This window comes from Dipodomys merriami, unplaced genomic scaffold (genome assembly GCF_024711535.1).
Source record: "Dipodomys merriami isolate MVZ:Mamm:240054 unplaced genomic scaffold, mDipMer1.0.p SCAF_11, whole genome shotgun sequence".
Taxonomy (NCBI): Eukaryota; Metazoa; Chordata; class Mammalia; order Rodentia; family Heteromyidae; genus Dipodomys; species Dipodomys merriami.
Genome location: NW_027202382.1, coordinates 12747033 through 12762722, shown reverse-complemented (window position 1 = coordinate 12762722; position 15690 = coordinate 12747033). Strand labels below are relative to the sequence as shown.

General features: G+C 44.0%; 1 protein-coding gene across 1 annotated transcript in view; it reads right to left on the bottom strand.

Annotated features, from left to right (window-relative positions):
• The window catches only part of Aco1 (aconitase 1), a 51647-nt gene extending 38748 nt beyond the window's left edge, over positions 1-12899 (bottom strand). The window contains exon 1 of the mRNA XM_070008503.1: positions 12802-12899. The gene's annotated coding sequence lies outside the window, so the exon portion shown is untranslated. The remainder of the gene's footprint in view (positions 1-12801) is intronic.
• Between the last annotated feature and the right edge of the window lie 2791 nt (positions 12900-15690).

The following is a 15690-nucleotide window of genomic DNA, read 5'->3' as shown; positions in this document are numbered from 1 at the left end:
CTGCTCTTAGTCTCCATCTATGTGTGAGACTTGCAGTCAGCAAGATTTCCCCTCACACAAATGACAGATCTAAAATGTGTTGCACAATTTGACTTTCTGCTTGCATAATTGTGAACATCATGGGTGACAATAAGATAAGAGACTCATTAGTTTAAATCATAGGCAAAATCCCCATTTGGGCCTGTGAGCTTTGTTATGTATGACCCCAGGCTGAACTTCCAAACCCAAGCAGCATTCCTGCAAAATGGGTTTTGTGAGGGAGACTAAGCACAGCTAAAACATCACCTTGCTAGCAAACCATGTTGGACCCTACACCAGCTGATAACAAATGAGTCAATATTAGAATCTTGACCCAAGAGTGGTACTATGCTATGATTTTATCCATTTCATCCAGATCTGTAGAGATTTGTATTGGCATTTATTTATTAGCCAAATGCCAATGATCAGGGTTGGGGGGGGGGAGACTTTCCTTTTATAGTCTCTATCCCACAGAGTACAAACGTTTATGATTCGTCAGTCTCTACTATCATAACTGAATCCCTGCCTTATAATAAAGAGGTACAGTTTTTAACCCGTCATACGGACAGTCCAGCATTTGTGTACCACAGGAAAAGAGAGGAGAGAAGTGACCCCTAACAGTAGAATTCTTGTTATCAGAGTTACCAGTAGTGAGGTAAAGATAATTTGTGCTTTGTGCTTTTTGTTTTGGGTGTGGACACAGCCTTCAGAGGACCTATATGGTTTGCAAGAACCTTCAAGTAATCAGCTGAGAATCACCCCTCCATGGTCTAAAGCATGAGTAGCACAAGGCAGACTTTATTTAAGATTTTGAAAGACACACAAGAGGTAGGTTTTTAGACAACCCAAAGGAAGTTTCTTCTGTATTTCTTGTGGTGAACCTACCTCTCTTCCACACACTTAAACACATTCATATTGCATTTTCCTAAGTTCTAACTTCAAAGTCAAAGTAATGTCACTTTATCTCTAGGGTTCACTTCACTAAGATTAGCCATGCTTCATATTCCCCTCTGCTTAAAGAGAAACTAATTGGTCCCATTCCTAAAGTATGTGCTGTGTATCTAAACATTCTGTGACTTATAAACAACTAATCTGGTTGAAAGAAAAGATTCCAAGTATGTCTATGTAAGCGCAAGCAACACTGTGATCAGAACTCTCCAAGACAGCAAAATCACCATGGCTCCTTGTCAGCTGGGTTCTTTTACAAGCACAGGGTTGGTTAGTCCTCTGCTTTACGTGATGTGTATGCATGTGGATGAGTTTACTATCTAAAATTGCCCTGAGACCAGGCCACCACTTTATTTCAGCTCTTGATAAACATGATCTCACTAGAACAACAACAACAACAAAAAACCTCTTAACTCAGAACTAAACACTTGTAAAATTTTAAAATATGGAAGGAGAAGCCAGAAGAACACTTTCGAGAGAGACTAGCAAAACAAATAAACAGAGAATGGTAGAGAAGGATCTTGGAGAAAGAATGGCTCTTTAACAGGACTGTAACAGTGCTCACTTATAACCTGCAGGGTGCTCTGTATGCTAAGTCTAGTGCAGCAATGCTTCTGCGTCAGAGTGCTTTGCCATTGCCCAGTAGTAAACCTCTCCTTTACTCAATTTGTATGTCATCAGTCTATTTTCTCCAAGCTTTCGATCTTCCTCTGCATAACCAACAAGAATGTTTCAATATATTCTAGATCTTTTAAAAGCTCTCATGGTGGGTCAATGAATTAGTTCCATTTTGGTTTAGTCATATAACTCTCCTGTGCTTTAATGATCAAGTGATCTAATATAACGTTGGTTGATGATCTTTACAGTCCTAAGGGAAAAAAAAAACAACTTGTGATTCACTTGTTTGTGCATTTGTTCATTCATTCTCTCAATGTATACCTATATTAATTTCTAATGAGTGGAGTGCCAAGAACTATTTTAGGCTCTAGGGAGATAGCAGTGAACACAAAGACAAATTCTTTGCCCTTATAGTACAATGCCTCCATTTTATGGAAGGAGCTGCACTACACAAATACATAAACATACAGACAGAATGTCAGACAGTGATCTATTTGTGCTGTGGAAATGGAGGGCAAGAAAATTAGAGTGAAGAAGCCATGGGGTTAGGATGAGGCATGATCATAAAAGAACTCACTGACATGAGCCATCTGAGCAGAGACAGCGTTGAAGGAAGTGAGGGGGATCCCATGCAAGGGCACTGAGGTAGAGGTATACTGATGTGGCCCTACGGAATGGCCTACAGAACCAAGTGAGTGAGGGCAAAAGAACACAAAACAGAGAAGGTAAGGAGACAGCAGCGGCCTAACATGTCAGACGTTGCAGGGAATGATAAAGACAACTACAAACCCTGCTTGTACATCTGGCCTAAAGGTCTCTAATATCATATCTGTTAAAGTTCAATAAGAAATTAATGCATTGTGTGCCAAAACTGCAATGAAGAAATGGTTATTCCTTCCAGATGCTAGTGGCTCACACCTGCAATCCTAGCTACTCAGGAGATCTAAGGATGGAAGTTCAAAGGCAGTCTGTCAGAAAAGTCCATGACACTCTTATTTCCAAATAAAGCAGCAAACACACCAGAAGTGGAGGTACTTGAGTTCAAGCTCACACACAAAAGTGGCTATCCCTGAAATGTAATCTAATCTTTTATATTACTCAACTTCATCATTAAGCAACACTAGAAACTCTCAGGCTGCCTTAGAGAAATGATCGTGACTTACTGAGCACATGTATACAGCTATGGTCAGAATGTGGGGGGCTTGGGGTATACTACAGCATGGGGTTCCGTTGGCTCTTTTGGCTCCTGAATTCTGGGATATGTTTGAAGGGGGAGCAGGGTCATACACATCTCTCACAGATGAACTTAATCTAACACATCATTTAAGCTCATTGCATTAGTTGTGCCAGCTCAAAAGAATAGGTGCATTCATTTTTTTGCATTTTGGTAACTAACATGGGGCTAATGAAAGCATAATGTGAACTCGACATTTCTAGATTCCAGAAATCAGCTGGGAAAAGCAAGCCATCACAGGGTCATGAAACATTTGGCCATAAAGCAGAGGAAGAACTGGAGGCAGGGCTCCTCAGAAAGTTCCAGACCCAGCCTGACCTCATCCTCAGTCTTTGCTTCGAGTGGAGGTCTTCTACGCTGCAGCTCCCCAGAGTTACCCATGACACCTTCAGAGACTGCAATCAAGTCCTATTGCACCAAAGTCCTGAGGACAGATGGACGGGCCAGCCAGCTGTATGTTTTTATGCTAAAAGTCATTTTTTTAAAAAAATATTTTATTGTAAAGATGCTGTACAGAGGGGTTATAGTTACATAGTTACATATAGTAAGGTAATGAGTACATTTGTTGTCAAATAGTTTTACCCCCTCCTTCGTTTTTTCCTACTATCCTTTATCTCCCCCACTCCTCCCTCCTAGCCAAGATTGTAAAGATCATTTCCAACATAGTGTCTTGTGAGTATCATTGTTGCAATGGGTCATCCTGTGTCCTTGTTTCACCATTTTGGTATTCTCCTACCCCTCCCCAAATTAGATAAGTGTATATAAGATGCAGGGTACCAAAATCAAGTACAGTGATAACAGGGGATATACCACAGGGGGAAGAACATATAAAAGAAACAAAAAAATCCACATAGTACATTAAAAACAACAACAAAGAAAAACCTTGTGTCCAATAGGGTTCATTTCGCTTAGCATCATATTATATGGTCAGATGTACATAGCTTTTGAGCTCTTCTGCTCATCTGATAAGAATATCCTAGACACATACTAGTTATTTCAAATAAGGGCACCCAGTCATTCTTTAAGAACACTGCAGCCGGGTACTGGTGGCTCATGCCTATTATCCTAGCTATTCAGGAGGCTCAGATCTGAGGATAATGGTTCAAAGTCAGCCTAGGCAGGAAAGTCCATGAGACTCTTATCTCAAATAATCACCAGAAAACTGGAAGTGGTGCTGTGGCTCAAGTGGTAGAGAACTCACCTTGAGCTGAAGAGCTCAAGGACAGTGCCCAGCCCCAGAGTTCAAGACCCATGACTGACAAAACAAAACAAAACAACAAAAAAATCCACTACATCATTTCCTCAAGCTCCTGGATGCATTTTACAAATCATAAGGAACTTTCAACTTTAGAAATCAGAAAGGATGTCACCATTAGAGGCTGGGTCTGGCCCCCAGAAGTCTCACAGGATAATCTTTATCTCAGCACTCACCAAGCTGTAGAGGTAAACATGGTTTCATGAGGGCCTCAGACCTGCTTAGACTCAGAGATGATGACTCATGCTAATGACGTTCCCAGAGGCCTGATGGATAAACTCATGTAGCATTGATTTTCCAAAAGAATGGCAACAACCAGAAGGACCCGATTAACCAGCACATGCCTTCCCATCACAAGGATAGCAGCACGTTTTCTGAGCTGGAAATCTGCAGCCAGATGCAGGTATGTTGAGGGAAGTGGAATGCAAGCTCAGATCCATCAGCCTCTAAGGCAGCTATATGCTGCCTCCCTCTCAGTGACTCACACGGTGGCATGACTTCTACTCATGATTGCCATTTCATTGGGTTCAAGGTACGACAAGGAATGGAGCAGCACGATGTGCTGACCCAGCCAGGCTGCCTAGAGAAGAAACTGACAGGGATTCATTCATGCACTTGGTATTTGTAGATCACCAGGATAAGAAGGGGAAAGTAAAATCCCTCCATGATGCTGTCCAGGCTGCAGCTGTGGTGGATGCAGGGCAATTAAGAAGTATCCAGAAAGAGTACGGAGTCTACTATGGGAGGGGGGAGGGGAAGGCCTTTAGGGAAGGTGACAGCATTTCCAGACTTCTCGAATGCAGGGAGGTAGGAGGTCAATGAAAGAATATGCTGGCAGAGGAAACAATACATGTAAAGGCACAAGAGGGATGCTATGGGAGTCACAAAGTCCTTCCTTATGCATGAAGCAGGGGAATGTGGGGAAAGGCTAAGAGGGAAAAAAGTGGGTAATCAGGTCTGGAGCATGAGGGGGCCTCACTGAAAGGTTTGAACTAGCCCTGAAAACAAAACCACTCTGGCTGTGTGGTCTGACTGACTCAGGGTAAGGGCTGGTAAAGAGTCACCTAGTCAGTGGGCAGGAAAGGACAGAGAGGTCTAAAATCACTCCTGTTTCTATTGGGGAAAATGTCAGGGCCAATAACCAAGATGGGAAGCGGGATGCTGGTTTCAGATACGATGCATCTGGGGGGCCCTGGAACTCAGGTGGTATGGCTTGGGAAAAACAGCATCAATGTGGACTATTATAGAGCAAGTATTCCATCGCTGCCAGAGCACTGCAACCCCCAGAGAAGCAGACGGTGACAAGACTGCATCACAGGGGTTAGTCACCTGCAGAGGTCTCCTGGATGGTACATCAATCACAAGGAAGAAGCTGTTTAGGGGGTTAAGGCTAGGCTTCCTGATGCCAGAGCCAACTCTCTCACGTCTACCATGAAGCACCCAGCAGACTGTACACACAATACCATTTTATAGTCACTTTACGTACTCAGATTCAAGTTTACCAAATCGATTTTAAAAATCAAAACTCACTTTAAAATAATCTTCAAACTCAATTGTACCCATGTGCCGAGGACCAGATAGTGGACCTCAAGCTGTCTAAAATGGCCTTGATTTGGGCAACATTTGTATGATGGGATGGGTTGATGTGGACAATATAGGTATCACCAGCACTCAGGAGGTGACTGATTCCCTTTCTGAACAGTGTGGGTCAAAATAATCAACAACCTCAAATGCAAGGCTATTCCTGATCCTATTCACGATCCTGATCATGAAAAACCATACCTACTAAACCTGTGTCTTGGCTCAGCTCTTGCATATGCAAAACTCTCAGCAATGGTTTGCCTACTACTATTCTTCTCAATCACACAGAAGGTCACTTCCTGGACTACTTGCACAATGTGTGCTTTGCTTTGTAGTTCTACAATAATGGGCACAGACAGGCTGACAAGGATAATGAACGATTAAGTGTCGCATATTGGGGCAATGGACCCTGGTAAATTCCATTATCCAAAGACACCATGGTACCCAGAGTTCTTAGGTCAGGAGAGAATGTGAGAAAACCACAGAGGGGTATGTGCCCAGACAGAGTCTGATAATTCAGCAGAGTGCCTGGATTAGCTCTTGACAACAAAGCTACAGTAGGACCTGGGCAATCAGAGAAACAACTGGTTCAGAAAGTGACCTCATCTTTGAAGTTTCAAAGCATGAAGGGATACAAGAACTTGTTCTGAGCCAAAAGACCTATCATGCCTAGCAAGATGGTTTCATGTCTTTGCATGCTCACAGCATCTAATCCCAAATTCTTTTGGTTTCTAATCTGCACTTAAAATCAAACTCTATTACTTACCTGCTGTAAGCAGAGTCCTTATAGTTTGTTAAACCTCTGTTTGTAATAATGCCTATGAGTACAGTTCTAAGCCCCATGACAAAGGCTGCTGGGATAATTAAATGGGTTAATACTTGAAGCACAGTGGATGCTGGGAGCTACATCATTCATGGTATAGCTATTAATTTACTTCATGAGGCTTGAGGGGGTGGGCTCTAAATATAACCTACTTCTTTTGCTAAAGATTTTAGGATCTAGGTACAGGATTCAGAAGGCCATTGCCTAGCAAGAATGAGGTCTTAAGTTCAAATCCCAGTGCCTCAAAAAATTAACATAACAAATAATTAAACTCAGTCATTCAATAAAAAATGCCTCTGTTTAGTTTTATTTATTTTTTCAGGTAGTTTTCCTGGGACGAGGCATTTTAAGGTCAGAAAAGAGTTAACAATTCAACACACATATGTGAAAAATATTTCTTAAAAAACAAAATGAAAACAACAAAACCATCACTTAAAAAATAAAATTAATCATGGGGCTTGAACTCAGGGCCTGGGCACTGTCCCTGAGCTTTTTTTTTACTGAAGGCTAGCATTCTACCACTTGGAGTCAAGCTCCAGTTCCCCTTCACTTTTTTATACAGGTACATCATGAGTTTTTATTTTTATTTACTTATTTTATTTATTTATTTATTTTGTTGGTTGTGGGGCTTGAAAAGCCACTTCCAGCCTTTTCTTTTTATGTGGTACTGAGGAATCGAACCCAGGGCGTCATGCATGCGAGGCAAGCACTCTACCACTGAGCCACCTTCCCAGCCCCATCATGAGTTTTAAAACAATATGCAGATAGGATAAAATGTTCTTGGCCCTAGGTAACGTCTGAAAATGTTTCTTTTAATATGATGGATTTTTTTTTACACTCAAATTTCCTCCCAATGATCTTGATCAATCCAAATTAATTTAGCATGTATTTCTTGAGTATCTACTTTGCATTATGATAGCTAAATAACCTCGGGAGAAAAGAAGATAAGGAAAACATTGCTTTTAAGTAAAAGTTACAATTGAATGAGGAGATGCAGATTAGCACACATTTAATTACAGTAAGATAATGGTCATAAGAAAAGTCCACAGGAAGAGTGTTACTGCTGGGATTTGAGAATGGCTATCAGAAGACTGAAAGACAGGTTGAGACATTTAGAGGGAAGAGCAAATACAAAAGGAAAGAATGAGAAACAGCAAGTGCACAGGTGCTGCCATTAGGACAGGATAATTTTAAGACTTCCTTGGTGGTGGGCAATAGACTCTAGCTTCTTAAAAGTCACAACCAAAAAGAATGTGTGTGTGTGTGTGTGTGTGTGTGTGTGTGTGTGTGTGTGTGTGTGTGTGTGAAGTTCAATAGTTGAACATGAAGAAGCCAATGCCTGGTAGAGGGAAAAAGGAGTGAGATGTGTGTGTGTGTGTGTGTGTGTGTGTGTGTGTGTGTCTGAAGTTCAATAGTTGAACATGAAGAAGCCAATGCCTGGTAGAGGGAAAAAGGAGTGAGGTCAAGTGAGGGGTGTGTGTGTGTGTGTGTGTGTGTGTGTGTGTGTGTGTGTGTGTGTGTGTGTGTGTGTGTGTGTGTGTGTGTGTGTGTGTGTGTGTGTGTGTGTGTGTGTGTGTGTGTGTGTGTGTGTGTGTGTGTGTGTGTGTGTGAAGTTCAATAGTTGAACATGAAGAAGCCAATACCTGGTAGAGGGAAAAAGGAGTGAGGTCAAGGAAAGGTCCAAGTGAGGGGAGGATTTACAGTTTCCATTTCACTTCTTTGTACTTCTGACATTTTTCGCAAAAAATTTAAAATAATAATAAATTTAAAATAAATTTAAAATAATAATAAATTTAAAATAATAATAATAATAATAATAATAATGAAGGACAATTAATGATGGTCAGCGGAAGGCATTAAACCCATGCAGAACTTTCTAATGTCCCCTTGTGATTAACGGCAGAGAAGCGTCAGAAGAGACCTTGGGGGAAGTCGACAGCACTCCGTGACTGCAGTATGTCTGTCTTCAGTTCCTCAGGCCTGGCTCTTCTCACTTATCTTTCTACTTCCCACTGGGGGAAAAAACCCAGCAGGGTTCTGCTTCTAGGCAGGCTGGTGATAAGTCAGCATGAAAAAAATGGAGGCCACTCTGTCCTCAGTATGTGCAAACAACAATAGAGGCTGGTTTTGTTCATATCAAGTTTATCATTTGTTCATGCTGGGAAACACTTGTAAATAAAGGTGAAGAAAAACCTAAAAATCTATACCCCTTTCCCCCATCAAGAGAAGCAACTTAACCTTTTGGCAAATCCATAGCCTTTTTATAACACCAGTATAAAGACTGTATAATGGCCCTTTAAGAGACACTTTGATCTAATACTTCTAACCTTGGACAAGAGTTAATAAGAGTCAAACATTAATACTGTTTAATAAAAAGTTTTCACTTGAGAAGGGCCTGATTTCAATGACAGTTTGAGTTTATATATGCTAGCACTGCAAATACTAGTTCAGAAGTGTAATTTGACAATTAGTTTTATTGGGAGAGAGAGGGGTGCTGGCAGATTTTTATTACTTAAGAACCCCAGCTCCGTTTTAAAAAAGTGTAGCTTGCTAGCTTGGTGCTGGTGGCTCACACCTGTAATCTTAACTATTAAGGTGGCTGAGATCTGGGGCTTATGGTTCAAAGCCAGCCTGGGCAGGAAAGTCCATGAGACTCTTATCTCCAATTAACCACCAGAAAAAACAGAAGTCGAGCTGTGGCTCAAAGTGGCAGAACACTAGCCTTTAGCCTAAGAGCTCAGGGACAGCACTCAGGCCCTGAGTTCAAGCCCCATGACTTGACAAAAAAAAAAGTATAGCTTGCTGAGATTTCAAGGACTTTTTTTGTAAAGTTGTAAAAATAATATATAAATGTTGCACACAGACACATCTAGTGTTATAAAAATAAAGCTTCCCCATTGGCTTCCACCTCTACTGCTCACAACCTGTTTCTGGTATACACTGAGGTTTGGTGTCTGTCTTCCATACATTTAAGAGGCTACTTTAAACTCACAAGCTGTGTAATTGCACATGCATACCACTCATGTACATAATATATGCATATACACACATGAATACACACTGTGTGTCTATACAATGTGTAAAATACAGATGTACAAGGATTTTTAAGCACATCCTTTGGTGCTGGTCCTGAAATCAGGATACTGTTAGAGATCCTATGGGGTTTTGTGTAAGAAAATCTACACATTGAGTTAGACTGGAGGTCCATCTACCTTAGGCCTGGGATTGCTCCAAAAAAGGAGTAGGGAATACAGATTTCCATTGAGCATCAATGGCTAAGTCCTCAAAACTTGAAAATGTGGTATTCCTTTAAACAACCTGCTATAGATTCTTTAATGATTAATCCCAAATCCTCTGAAGTTCCTATTCCCAGCTACATCTACCTTAGAGATTCAGGTCCCTAGGATAAAGTCCTGAAGACTTTTTGTTCCTATGAAATGATCTTGAAACAGAGCTCCTGCTGTGATATTCTAGGACAAGGACCTGCAAACTGTGGCCTAGCTCATGCTTTTGTACATAAAGTTTTATTGGGACACACCCATGTTTCTTTGCACATTGCCTATGACTGCTTACACACTGTATATTTGCAATAGAGATAGTATAGTTCTGTTTTCCACTTTACACAGAAAATTTGCAGAGTCATATTCTATGATGTGAAAAACACCCCATATCCAAAGTCTTTGGTCAGGTGAGTCTGTTTTATGTTAAAACAACAACAACAACAAAAACCAAGAACAACAAAAACACAAAATACCTTTACTCTGACAGTAACAATGGTGTTCTAGTAAATGTTTAACCACTATTCTCTCCAGGGGAAAAGAGCCCAGATTTGGAGCGCTGGCTGTTCCATGGTATAAATATTCTCTTCGTAGCTTATTTCAAACTAAAATAATGTGATGTCACTGACCATAGAGTTGGGAAGAGCAGGCACAAATATAAGGCAGCGGCAGTAAAACACTGGTTGCTATGAACACTTGTTATCAATGGTCCAAACCTTCTCTTTTAAGCCGAAGTCATTAGGGCCAGGAAAGATCAAGTATCTTCCCTAAGGCTAGCCAGGTTAGGAGTACTTTTCCTGTAAAGAACACTTAAGAGAATCATAGTGAGTTATTCCATAAAAAGGCTGGAGGAAACAAGACAAAGGAAGTTCTTTGCCAGGCATGTGCTCATAAACGTTCAATTTTACCATTATCTTCACAACGTGGCACTGGTATTTTTAGCACATGCTTTTGAAGTACACTTTCATTAGGGAATTGGACCATGTTTCGCATAAACATGTGGCAGGATTGTCTCATTAACCTAAACTGTTAGACTGTAATCTCCAGAAAGACAGGGACTGTTATCTTTTGTGCTCCGCTTTCCCAGCGTACAGTACAGAACTGGGTAGGTCATAAACAGATCAGCAACTATGTCCTGACACGATAAACAAGTGAGGTTCTACCATCAACGTGTAGAATCTTCTACAAAGAACACAAAAGGGGCTCAGAGTTTAGGTTCCTGTCCCTGCTCCCACTAGTTCACTCTGCAGTAACATGTGCATCAGGTTCACATGCACAAACTATTATAAATGATCAGCAGCAGTGTCCAAGCTGCTTTATTCCAATGACAGAATCTTTGGGAAGAGGACAGAAGTAGAGAAGTTTTTTCCTATGATGTGTCTTTGTCTATAATTTTGTTCAGGAACTTGTGCTGACGAAGCGAAGTCCAGTGAAAGACTCTCCCTGACATGTTGAACAACTACTTTCTGGTAGGGTTGGATGAGGACTAGACACAGCACTAGACCTCTGAAAGTGGAAAATGAAAGAACACCAAGACTGAGAAGCTTCTTGGAACAAACCCATGGCTAGTGAGCACCAGGAAAGGAGCTAAAAAAAAACAAACGGCTCTTTCCTTCTTTTGGAAATAACCTCTCAACGACTTGGTAATCCTCACACCCTACACACTTGGCACTATCTCTCCAGAGGCCCTGCTCTCAACCCACGATTCTGCTTGCAACATCAGCGCTGTAATGCTGAGAACACAAACAGGCTCAGCTTTGACACAAGCAAAGAAACAACGGAAGCCTCATTTGAGCCATGCTGAGATTTCAGGAGGCTGACAGCGGAGCCACCATCGAATGTGGGCACCAAGCGTTTGGTATCCCAAGTGATCAAGCTCGGTCCCTTGGATCACATTTAACACTATCTCTGGTGTTGGGGTGGAGGAGGTGTTCCACTTACAGGCAAATCACCAACAAGAAGCGGGCTCAGTGGATTAAGCCTCTTAAGCATTTCCTACACTCACAACTCTGAAAGTGTGGTGCACCAGACTCCTATGTATCTACAAGGTCAAGACCACTACCATAATAAGCCTAAGATGCGATTTGCCTTTGTTAGCTGGGCACTGTGAAAGTCTCCAGGAGCTACCTGGCATGTATTATTAGAATGGGATGTATGCAGGAGCAGGTACAAAAACCTTATTTATTTATTAAGTTTCCTTCTTTGAGACAGATAGTCCCTGTAGCTCAAATTGTCTTGAAACTTAGCTCAGACGGACCCCACACTTGGAAATCTTAACTGCTGCGCCTTCCAAGTACTGCGATTACAGGAGAGTACCACAGCACTTAGCTCTGCACTTGTCTTAAAGCTGAGATTGAAAAAGAGTTTTCGCAAACGGAAAGCAGTACCATATTGTACTCAGTAACTTCGTTTTGGAAAACAGAGTTTACAAAAAAAAAAAAAAAAACAACGTGCAGCGTTAAGATACAATTAGCCTGGTATTAATTTCAAGCGACATATTACTCACACTCAAAGTTTCTCGGCTTTACTAACAGATAACAAATAACAGCTACAAATCGCAGGAACGAAGCCTCCTTCGGTCACTCGTTTTGGAGAGTGCCAAGGGGTACTGAGTCCAAAAATTAAAGAAGTTCGAGAACTCCCTTGCAGAGGGGTGGGGGGGGGCAGGAAGGAGGTGCGCCCACCCGTCTCCTCCTCACCCCCCTCCGCTCCCCTCACCCCACAAGGACTCCCGAGGTGTCGGGGCGCGGGCCGGGCCTGGGCAGGGACCCGCCGTGAGGCCCGCACCCCGCGGGGCCCGGACCCCCGCTCGCGGCCCCGCACGGCCTCCCCGCGGCGCGCACGAACCAGGGCGGGAGGAGAGCCACGGCGGGGGGGGGGTCCCCCGGCGCGACACCGGGGACATTACTCCCCGGAACCACCCCTCGGCCTCCCCCGGGCCGCGGCGCCCCGGACGCCGCACACAAGGCCCGGGGCGACTCCGCCGGGTCTGCGTGGCCCCCCGGCCCCCAGCTCTGGGATGTGGGTGGGACCAGTCGGTACTCACCGAGGATTGCACGGTGGGGCTTCACGACCGGGTCGGGACCGAGCAGCGGGCCGCTCTGAGAGCTCCGTCCGCTGCCTGCACGCTCCTCCTCCAGCCACCCCCAGGCCACCGGACGAGGGGCGGAGCCGGGCCGGGACTGGCGAGGGGCGGGGCCTGTGGCGAGGGGCGTGGTCCCGGCGGCGGTCAAACCCCGGCCACGGGCTGCGAGGGGGCGTGGCCTGGAAGGGGCGGGGTTCTGACGATGGGCGGGCCTCCGCGGCAGGCATGTCGGAGGGGCGTGGCTGCACCGGCGGACCGGGCCTCTGCGGTGTCCCTCCCGCCTTCGCCCGCGGGAGGTAGCCCGAGGTGGCTGACCGCCCAGGGACAGGCAGTGGAGGCCGGGCTGCCTTGGACTCCGTCCTTCTCTGTGAGCCCGGGGCCTGCGGCAGGGCTGGTTCTCACCCCCGCTGGGGCACAGGGTGCGAGTGCCCAGCCGGCGCTGGGCAGTGAGCCCAAGCGGAAGACACGCTTCTTTAATTTCCTTTAAGGTGCTTGGGCCATCACCGCAGGGATCCTATTGTGGGGCTGGGGCTGGGGCGGGGAGGAGGGCCGCCGGGCCCCTCACGGCCTGTCCGCTGCCTCCACCCAGCCCAGCCCGGCTCTTTGTGCGAAGCACGCCCAGTGGGCTCTGGGATCGGGCCCAGCTTTCGCGGTTCACGTGCACACACGATGATAAATGATCAGCGGCGGTGTCCAAGCAAATGCAAAACGTCCTGTGTGTGAAACATAAATCTGCAAGCAGACAAATGGCTGAGAAATAGGCCTGAGCAGCTGCCGTCTCCAGACCTGCGTTGGGTGTTGCTTAGATTTGTGCCATGCCAGGTAAATGTGAGTTCAGAAAAGTAATTAGATTTTTTTTTTTTTAAGATCAAAGGTGAGTTTTTTTTCCTGCCCAGATTATCTGGAAAGTCACCACAGCTTCCTTTTCAGTTAAATTAAATATTATTATTGTTGTTGTTGTTATTGCCAGTATGGAGTCTTGAACTCAGGACTTAGGTGCTGTCCTTTAGCTTTTTTTTTTTTTTTTTTTTTTTTTTTTTTTTTTTTTTTTTTTGGCGCAAGGCTGGCACTCTCCACTTGAGCCACAGCTCTACTTCTGGCTAATTGGAAACAAAAGTCTCCTGACTTTGCTGTCAGAGATGGCTTCAAACTGTGATCCTCAGATCTCAGCCTCTTCTTTAAGTTATTGTTGTTTTCTTAAGGATTTAGAACAAGAGCTGATGCCACCCAATAGCTGCCTGGGGAGTTCTTTTGCTGTATCCAGATAGAAATCAGATAGGCATGGGGGAAGCTTCTTACTATTGAAGGCCTTTGAGTTCCAGAAATTCACAAGCTGGGCTTCCAAACCCAGAGGCTTTGGCTTTTGATTGTGAGCCTTGAGAACTAGAAGCCCATGCCCCCAAGATTTCCAAGTCCAAGTATCATGGCTTCAAGAATTCAAGAATTACTGCTCTGGAAATCCAGCAGGTAGAGTTACAACTCGGTTTTGGGTGTCAGGATCTGGGCTCTTAAGCATTAGCAACTCTCTCAAACTTCTAGTGACCACAGCTTGAAGTTCTTATGTCTTCACTCCCAACTATGGTTCTATACAGCTGCCCACCTGTCTATACTGGGTCTTAGCTTGCAGTTTCTGCCTTCTGGATTGAGCTCTCTGAAATCCACTGCCTCCTAATGTTAGCAGGGTTTTGTGTATGGGGACCTTAGATCCAGAGGTTCTTTGGAACTCTTTGCTGCCTTCTGAGCTGTGTTCTGGACTTTGGATGTTGGGGACCTTTAGTTCTTGGTGAGTCTCTGGAATTTTTCAACTGCCCCCTCATAGCAAGTGACAATAGCTATACGTAGTCTTTCTTCTAAAGCCAGTGCCAATTGCTGAAGATGTCATGACTGGAACATGGCCTTCTAAACCATCGCCACGTGTGAGCCATCATATCTAATGGGGATGTTAGTATTCTTTCTATCTGTCCCCTCCACCCATCCACTTTCTTTTTCATCGTGTATTCTATATCTTGAGTTTGGGTCTCAGGGTCTTTTCAGAAAGCAATAACAACAACAACAACAACAACAAAAATAATGAGTTGAGAACCATATTATTATGCTCATGCAGTGTCTCATTAATAAGTTTTTCTGTCCTGATACAAAAGATTGTGCTAGTAGACCAGCAGAGTTTGTATACTTTATGGAGTTATATCATTTATCTTCTGAGAGGAGGCCACCTAAATATGGTAATGGAGCCCAGACACCAAAGCATCTCATCATTGGCTAGTAGAAGAAAGGTCTTCAGGTGAAATAGCATTTTTCCAGCATCCTCACCTGCCAGAGCTTCTGCTACTTTGAGAACAACAACAGGGAGTGTGCTCGAGCCCTGGTCAGCTGTGAGGAACACCTTGGTGTTTTTCACACTGGCTTCAGTTAGTCTGGTGTGGCCTGGGGAATGATTCTGAAATCTGGCGGTGTCATTGTGCAAACTTAGAGTGTACTGACACAGACTGTGATGACTGTGATATCTCCGGGGGTAAGGTCTTGTGACAGGGTAGTTCATGAAGCCTGTTGTTGGCTGGGTTAAAATGTTGTTATATGGCACATCAGCTCGGCTTTTCAGTGTGTTGAAGAGTCCTAAGAACGAAATCCAACTGACCTTCTATCATGCTTTGCCATGCATGGTACACTTCCATGCACATTGTTATTTAATAGAAAAATGGTGTATGCTAGCCTTGAGCTAGAGAGCTGAGGGATAGCGCTCAGGCCCAGAGTTCAAGCCCTATGACTGACTCCCCCCCCCAAAAAAAAGAACACTAGAGACGTTCAGGTTGCACTCACTGTCCAGGGGCTGAGATTCCTACTGTAGCCGGT